This window comes from Mustela lutreola, chromosome 9, assembly GCF_030435805.1.
Source record: "Mustela lutreola isolate mMusLut2 chromosome 9, mMusLut2.pri, whole genome shotgun sequence".
Classification (NCBI taxonomy): Eukaryota; Metazoa; Chordata; class Mammalia; order Carnivora; family Mustelidae; genus Mustela; species Mustela lutreola.
The window spans coordinates 26,703,727-26,712,494 of record NC_081298.1 but is presented as its reverse complement, the minus strand read 5'-3'; positions in this window follow the sequence as shown (position 1 = coordinate 26,712,494).

Genomic DNA, 8,768 nt, shown 5'->3' with positions numbered 1-8,768 from the left:
AGGTGGGCCTTCCTTCCCAGTAAGAGACAATAAAATTAGAGCCAGTTTGTATTTTACATAAGACAAATTGATAAACTAATAATGAAAAAAAATCAGTAAACTAAATAATGAAAAAAATCTAATAATTATAAGGGAAAAAAGAAACTTTAAAAAATACATTTCTTTATACTCCTGTTAGGAGTATATCACATTAATCAGTAATACTTAATGTTTATCTAGCACTATACTAGCCATTGAAACAAAAGAAAGGAAAAAATATATAGGAGGGGAAATGGGAGTGGTGGGAAAGGGAGGAAAAGATGATGGACATTGGGGAGGGTATGTGATTTGGTGAGTGCTATGAAGTGTGTAAACCTGGTGATTCACAGACCTGTACCCCTGGGGATAAAAATATATGTTTATAAAAAAAAAAAAAAAAAAAAAAGTCAGGGAGCAATGTAGGGAGATGGCAAAGTAGGAAATCCCAGTACTCATCCCCCAACAACAACATTTAATAAGTTTCCACTGATACAAATAGCTCTGGGGGAGCACAAGAGTACAATGGAAAAGCTACAACAATTCAGTGGAGCACAAAAACCAAAGATACCTGCATAGAAAAGCGTAGGAAGCATTTAACCTGCATCACGCCATCCCACAGCCTAGCAGACCTCAGCAACAAAAGGGATCTCCTCAGCAGCTACCTCCATCTGCACGGGAAAGGGAAAGAAGGACCCCAGACCCCATTGCCCAAGGAATTAAGCAGCCCTCACTGCCACTGAAAACACCTGAAGCTTTTCCCACTGAAGATCCTTGCAGTTTTCACTAAAGCTAACTCTAGCCAATAGAACTGCCCAGAGCCCACATTGCTACCAGAATACTATACCCAGCAAAACTATTCTCTAAAAGTGAAAAAGAGATAGTTTTTCCCAGATGAAGAAAAACCAACAAGGTTTGTCACCACTAGATCTGCCTTACAAGAAATGCTTAAGGGAGTTCTTCAATTTAAATGAAAACACACTAAACAGCAATGTGAAAGCATAGATTTTACTGGTAAAGTTAAATATGTAGACAAATACAAAATAATATAAAACTAAAGAGGTCCATAAATTAATGTAAACTGTAATATATAAGTTTAAAGAGGGGTGCCTTGGTGGCTCACTCAGTTGAGCATCCAGCTCTTGATTTTGGCTCAGGATGATCTTAGGGTTGTGGGATTGAGCCCCACCTCAGGCCCCAAGCTTTGGGTCTGCTTGAAATTCTCTCCCTTTGCCCCTCCCCCTGCTTGGCACTTGATTACATGCTTGCTCTCTCTTTCAAATAAATAAGTAAATCCTGGTGGTGGGTTTTTTTTTCTTTAATTAATTATTTATTTATTTAACAGACAGAGATCACAAGTAGGCAGAAAAGCAGGCAGAGAGAGAGGGGAGGAAACAGGCTCCCTGCCCAGCAGAGAGCCCGATGCGGGACTCGATCCCAGGACGCTGAGATCATGACCTGAGCTGAAGGCAGAGGCTTAACCCACTAAGCCACCCAGGCGTCACTTGGTGGTGGGTTTTAAGAAGGACATGTATTGCATGCAGCACTGGGTGTGGTGCATAAACAATGAATCTCAGAACACTGAAAAAGTAAAATAAAACTTAAATCAATCAATCAATCTTGGGGGGAAAAAAGTTAAAAGACAGAAATTTGTTAATGAATACACAATGTAGAAAGAAGCAAACTCTGACTACAAGAACACCAAGTATGTGCGGAGGGGGATAAAAGTACAAAGTTTTTATGTGAGACTAAAGTTAAGTTGTTATTAACTTAAAATGAATAATCATAGCTACAAGATATTTCATGCAAGTCTCAAACTAACCTCAAAAAGAACAAAACAAAACCCCATAGTAGCTATACAAAAGATAAAAGAATCAAAGCAAATTACTACAAAAACATCACCAAATAACAAAAGACAGCATGAGAGAAAGGGACAAACTACAAAACAAAACAACAAAATGGCAATAATAATTCCTCACCTATCAGTAATTATTTTTTTTAAGATTTTTAAAAAACTTATTTGACAGAGAGACACAGAAAGGAAACATAAGAAGGGGAGTGAGAGAGGGAGAAGAAGTCTTCCTGCTGAGCAGGGAGCCTGATGCAGGGCTTGATCCCAGACCTGACACCATAGTGTTGGTTATTTTTCTCAAAGCGATTAAGCAAATATATAACTTGCAACTTATTTCAATGTGTGGTGATTAACAAGGTGCTCATAACATTGATGGTACAGTGCATCTGAATTTCACAAGTGTTGAAATGTGCAAGAAAATGTGTCTGAGATACAAGGAAATAGGTATACATCAGGCCTGGGCTAGATGTGTTACACACATAATCATGTTTATTGACCACAGTTAAGTTTACAGATCCTTCTTCACATGTATTATTACATTATTACATTTATTATTATGATTGGTTCATTGATAACTTTGAGTCATTGCTGGTTTTCCTTTCTGCCCTCTGGGCAGTAGAGACCAAAAAATAGCTGCAACAATTATGAAGGCTACAGAAAATACTGAAAGTTTGGTTAAGAAAACATGGGACACCTGGGTGGTTTAGTGGGTGAAGTGTCTGACTCTTGATTTTGGCTCAGGATCTGATCTCAGGATTGTGAGAATTGGAGTGTGGAGCCTGCTTGGGATTCTCTCCCCTATCCCATCCTCCCCCTCCACTTGCATGTGAACTCTTTCTCTTTCTTAAAGAGGACACGTGTTGTGATGAGCACTGAGTGTTATATGCAACTAATGAATCGTAGAACACTACATCAAAAACTAATGATGTACTATATGTTGGCTAAGTGAACATAATAAAAAAAGAGAGAGGGAAGAAAAGAAAGTCTGTGACAAAGGGTAAAATTTCTAGCAAGAAAAACCATAGGCTGTCCCAAACAACTCCATTATCTCCCAGGAAAATCCACCAGCCAGGCCCTGTGCATCCTCCCATCCAACAGATAAGTACTTCATGAAAGTGCAAATTGAGGTGATCTCAATTTAACAGAACTCACTTGCAAATAAAAATGGAATGTCAGAAATCTGGAGTGAACCAGACCATGCGGGATGATTTCTTTGTCCTTGATTGGAGTGCCTGGAATATCCTTCTTGGGTCATTTAAAAAATAATGGATTGGGATGCTTGTTAATACTAGTTGCTACAACAAATAACCCTGAAAACTCATTGCTTCAAGAAAATAAAGTTAGTTTCTTGCTCACACCACACTCCATTCCTGGTCAGCTGACTCTCCTAGATAACTCAGAATGGTGATTCCAAGTGGTGAATTGGGCATCTTGATTCTTCCCCTTTTGAGGCCATGTGATCTTTAAATACTTTGCTTCCAGTTGCACAGTATGGGGGATAGGGAAAGCTGATGACTCACCAGAGCTTTTAGGAGCAAGGCCTTGAAGTGGCATATTTTATTTTTGTCCATGTTCCATTGGTAGAACTAGTTACATGACCTCTAGCTAACTAACTATGAAGGAGGCTGGAATGTGTCGTCTTCCTATGAACACAAGAAAATCCTATGAATTTAAGATTACCTAGCTGCTCCTTGCCAGCCTACCAAATATGTGTTTCACTCTCCCCACCCACCATGTGCAGAACACTCCTCCTCCTCTGAGAGGACAAGCCAGAGTCTTCTCCAGTCACTATCTCCCGCTCAAAAATCCAGGATCTCCAGGTAATTAGTCTTCACCATCATTTTCTCTTAACTGTGACCTATAAACCAAAAGACAAGTTCTTTGCTCCTTCCCCTGATACACACACTAGACATAAAATGATGATGCAGAGATAAAACAACTACAACAAAGACTCAAACTCAAAAAAGAGAATAATAGAAGACACACAACAGTCACTGGCATGACAATCCAAACTCTGAATCCAGATAGCTCAGGTATGACAGAAGTCACCAATGTAAAAATAGGGACTTTTTATTTATAAGGCACAAGTTTTCTGGGGAAAAAAAAATCTTTATTGTCATTGTTCTCTATGGACACTTATGTAGAAGTTTTCATCTCTTCCAGTGTTCCTCCTGGCCAAATCTGAAGTCAGGGAGCACATCTCCCTTTGAGGGGGTAGCAGCTTTTAAAGCCTGCCTTCTGCTTAAAGATGGTGGCCATGAGTTGTTCTAATTCTCAGAAAGCCAAAGAATTTTCGGTAAAGTCTTATGGTTTTCTTGGCAATGCAATTATCATCAGTGGTATAAAGAGAGAAATGATATGTACTTCCAAGTTTGACCATTAAAGCCCTACGTGTTCTTCTCTTAATTAACCTTGGCAAACTTAGGAGCTATGTCTTCAGATGTGGTTCCACTAGGAGTCATTAAAAGATCCTATGGTACCTCACATAACGTGATAATAATTTTTTTTTAAATGTTCTTAAAGACCCTTTGTGGAACATAAGAGACTGGACTCTGAGAAACGAACTGAGGGTTTTGGAAGGAAGGGGTGTGGGGGGATGGGTGAGCCTGTTGGTCGTCATTAAGGAGGGCATGTATTGCATGGAGAACTGGGTGTGGTGTATAAACAATGAATCTTGGAACACTGAAAAAATGAAATGAAATTTTAAAACATCCTAAAGAAATGGACAAATGGTCCTTGATCATTAAGACATAGTTTTGTTTTGTTAATTTTTATTTAAATTCCATTTAATTAACATATACTGTATTATTTGTTTCAGAGGTAGAATCTAGTGATTCGTCAGTTGCATACAACACCCAGTGCTCCTCACTTCAAGTGGCCTCCTTAATGCTCATCACCCAGTTATCCCATCTACCCACCCACCTCCCCTCCAGCAACCCTCAGTTTGTTTCCTAGAGTTAAGAGTCTCTTGTGGTTTGCCTCCTTTTCTGTTTTCATCTTATTTTATTTTTCCTTCCCTTCACCTATGTTCATCTGTTTTGTTTCTTAAATTCCACACAAGTGAAATCATATTGTCTTTGTCTTTCTTTGATTGCCTTATTTCACTTAGCATAGTACCCTCTAGTTCCATCCACATCATTGCAGATGGCAAGATTTCATTCTTTTTGATGACATGGTTTTGTAAAGATACAACTTCTTCCTAAATTGTTTTTTTTTTAAAGATTTTATTTATTTATTTGACAGACAGAGATCACAAGTAGGCAGAGAGGCAGGCAGAGTAAGAGGAGGAAGCAGGCTCCCTGCTGAGCAGAGAGCCTGATGTGGGGCTCGATCCCAGGACCCTGGGATCATGACCTGAGCCGAAGGCAGAGGCTTTAACCCACTGAGCCACCCAGGTGCCCCCTAAATTGGTTTTTTAAATTTTATTTTATTTTTTCAGTGTCCCAAAATTCATTGATTACCCATCACACCCAGTGCTCCATGCTCTCCTTAATACACACCACCAGGCTCACCCATCCTTCCACCCCCCTCCTTTCCAAAACCCTCTTGACTGTGTAGAGGATAAAAGGTCAAGATTGAGTATTCATTGTTTCTGATGGAGTCATAATATTCCATTGTATATATGGACCATATCTTCTTTATCCATTCATCTGTTGAAGGGCATCTAGGCTCTTTCCACAGTTTGGCGATTGTGGCTGTTGCTGTTATGAACATTGGGGTACATATGGCCCTTCTTTTCACTACATCTGTATCTTTGGGGTAAATACCCAGTAATGTAATTGCAGGGTCATAGGCTATCTCTATTTTTAATTTCTTTTTTTTTTTTAAAGATTTTATTTATTTATTTGACAGAGAGAGATCACAAGTAGGCAGAGAGGCAGGCAGAGAGAGAGAGAGAGGAGGAAGTAGGCTCCCTGCGGAGCAGAGAGCCCAATGCGGGACTCGATCCCAGGACCCTGAGATCATGACCTGAGCCGAAGGCAGCGGCTTAACCCACTGAGCCACCCAGGCGCCCTAATTTCTTTTTTTTTTTTTAAGATTTTATTTGTTTATTTGACAGAGATTACAAGTAGGCAGAGAGAGAGGAAGGGAGGAAGCAGGCTCCCTGCCTAGCAGAGATTCCCAATGCGGAGCACTATCCCAGGACCCTGGGATCATGACCTGAGCTGAAGGCAGAGGCTGACTCACTGAGTCACCCAGGCACCCCTCTATTTTTAATTTCTTAAGGAATCTCCACACTGTTTTCCAAAGTGGCTGCACCAACTTGCATTCCCACCAACAGTGTAAGAGGGTTCTCCTTTCTCCACATCCTCTCCAACTTTTGTCGTTTCCTAGCTTGTTAATTTTGGGCATTCTAACTTGTGTAAGGTGGTATCTCAATGTGGTTTTGATTTGAATTTGATTTTATTTGAATTTTTTCATGTGTCTGATAGCCATTTGTACACCTTCTTTGAAGAAGTGTCCATGTCTTCTGCCAATTTTTTGAAGTGTTTATCTGTTTTGGGGGTGTTGAATTTGAGGAGTTCTTTATAGATCTTGGATATCAGCCCTTCATTTGTAGTGTCACTTGTAAATATCTTCTTCCATTCCGTGGGTTGCCTCTTTGTTTTGTTGACTGTTTCCTTTACATTGCTTTTGATCTTGATGAAGTCCCAAAAGTTCATTTTTGCTTTTGTTTCCTTTGCCTTTGGAGACATGTCTTGAAAGAAGTTGCTGTGGCTGATGTTGAAGATGTTACTGCGTTTGTTCTCCTCTAGGATTTTGATAGATTCCTGTCTCACGTTGAGGTCTTTTATCCACTTCCAGTTTATCTTTTGTATCAATATGGATGGGACTGGAGGAGATTAGCTGAGTGAAATAAGTCAAGCAGAGAAAGTCAATTATCATATGGTTTTGCTTACTTGTGGAGCATAAAGAATAACATGAAGGACATTAGGAGAAGGAAAGGAAAGGTGAATTGGGGGAAATTGGAGGGGAGACTAACCATGAGAGACTGTGGACTCTGAGAAACAAACAGGGTTTTGGAAGGGAGGGGTGTGGGGGATGGGTGAGCCTGTTGGTCGTCATTAAGGAGGGCACATATTGCATGGAGAACTGGGTGTGGTGTATAAACAATGAGTCTTGGAACACTGAAAAAAATTTTAAAAATAAAATTAAAAAATGTTGCCAAGAACTTCTGAAAGAAAATAAACAGGATGGTGATTTAGCCTCCCATATATTAGAACTATTTATATGACTGTAGTTGTTAAGATAGAGAAATATTGATGCAGGAATAATCATAATAACTGATGGAACAAAATAGGGAGCCCAGAAATAGAGCACATATATAGGGAACTTTAACATATAATGGACATAAGTGGAAAATCAATGGGAAAAAGAGCAGCTATAAATTTGGGCTAACTTATCAGGAAAATGCAGTTATATTCCTGCCTCTCATAAACGTAAGAGGAAATAAACTCCATGTTAAAAATTTAATATAAAAAGTATCTCTTTCTTCTGTCTTGCTGTTGGTGTAGAGAAATGCAACTGATTTCTGTGCATTGATTTTATATCCTGACACTTTACTGAATTCCTGTATAAGTTCTAGCAGTTTTGGAGTGCAGTCTTTTGGGTTTTCCACATATAGTATCATATCATCTGCGAAGAGTGATAATTTGACTTCTTCTTTGCCAATTTGGATGCCTTTAATTTCCTTTTGTTGTCTGATTGCTGAGGCTAGGACCTCTAGTACGATGTTGAATAGCAGTGGTGATAATGGACATCCCTGCCGTGTTCCTGACCTTAGCGGAAAAGCTTTCAGTTTTTCTCCATTGAGAATGATATTTGCGGTGGGTTTTTCATAGATGGCTTTGATGATATTGAGGTATGTGCCCTCTATCCCTACACTTTGAAGAGTTTTGATCAGGAAGGGATGTTGTACTTTGTCAAATGCTTTTTCAGCATCTATTGAGAGTATCATATGGTTCTTGTTCTTACTTTTATTGATGTGTTGTATCACATTGACTGATTTGCGGATGTTGAACCAACCTTGCAGCCCTGGAATAAATCCCACTTGGTCGTGGTGAATAATCTTTTTAATGTACTGTTGAATCCTATTGGCTAGTATTTTGTTGAGTATTTTCGCATCTGTGTTCATCAGGGATATCGGTCTATAGCTCTCTTTTTTGGTGGGATCCTTGTCTGGTTTTGGGATCAAGGTGATGCTGGCCTCATAAAATGAGTTTGGAAGTTTTCCTTCCATTTCTATTTTTTGGAACAGTTTCAGGAGAATAGGAATTAGTTCTTCTTTAAATGTTTGATAGAATTCCCCCGGGAATCCGTCTGGCCCTGGGCTTTTGTTTGTTTGGAGATTTTTAATGACTGTTTCAATCTCCTTACTGGTTATGGGTCTGTTCAGGCTTTCTATTTCTTCCTGGTTCAGTTGTGGTAGTTTATATGTTTCTAGGAATGCATCCATTTCTTCCAGATTGTCAAATTTATTGCCGTAGAGTTGCTCATAGTATGTTCTTAAAATAGTTTGTATTTCTTTGGTGTTAGTTGTGATCTCTCCTCTTTCATTCATGATTTTATTTATTTGGGTCCTTTCTCTTTTCTTTTTGATAAGTCGGGCCAGGGGTTTATCAATTTTATTAATTCTTTCAAAGAACCAGCTCCTAGTTTCGTTGATTTGTTCTATCGTTTTTTTGGTTTCTATTTCATTGATTTCTGCTCTGATCTTTATGATTTCTCTTCTCCTGCTGGGCTTAGGGTTTCTTTCTTGTTCCTTCTCCAGCTCCTTTAGGTGTAGGGTTAGGTTGTGTACCTGAGACCTTTCTTGTTTCTTGAGAAAGGCTTGTACCGCTATATATTTTCCTCTCAGGACTGCCTTTGTTGTGTCCCACAGATTTTGAACCGTTGTGTT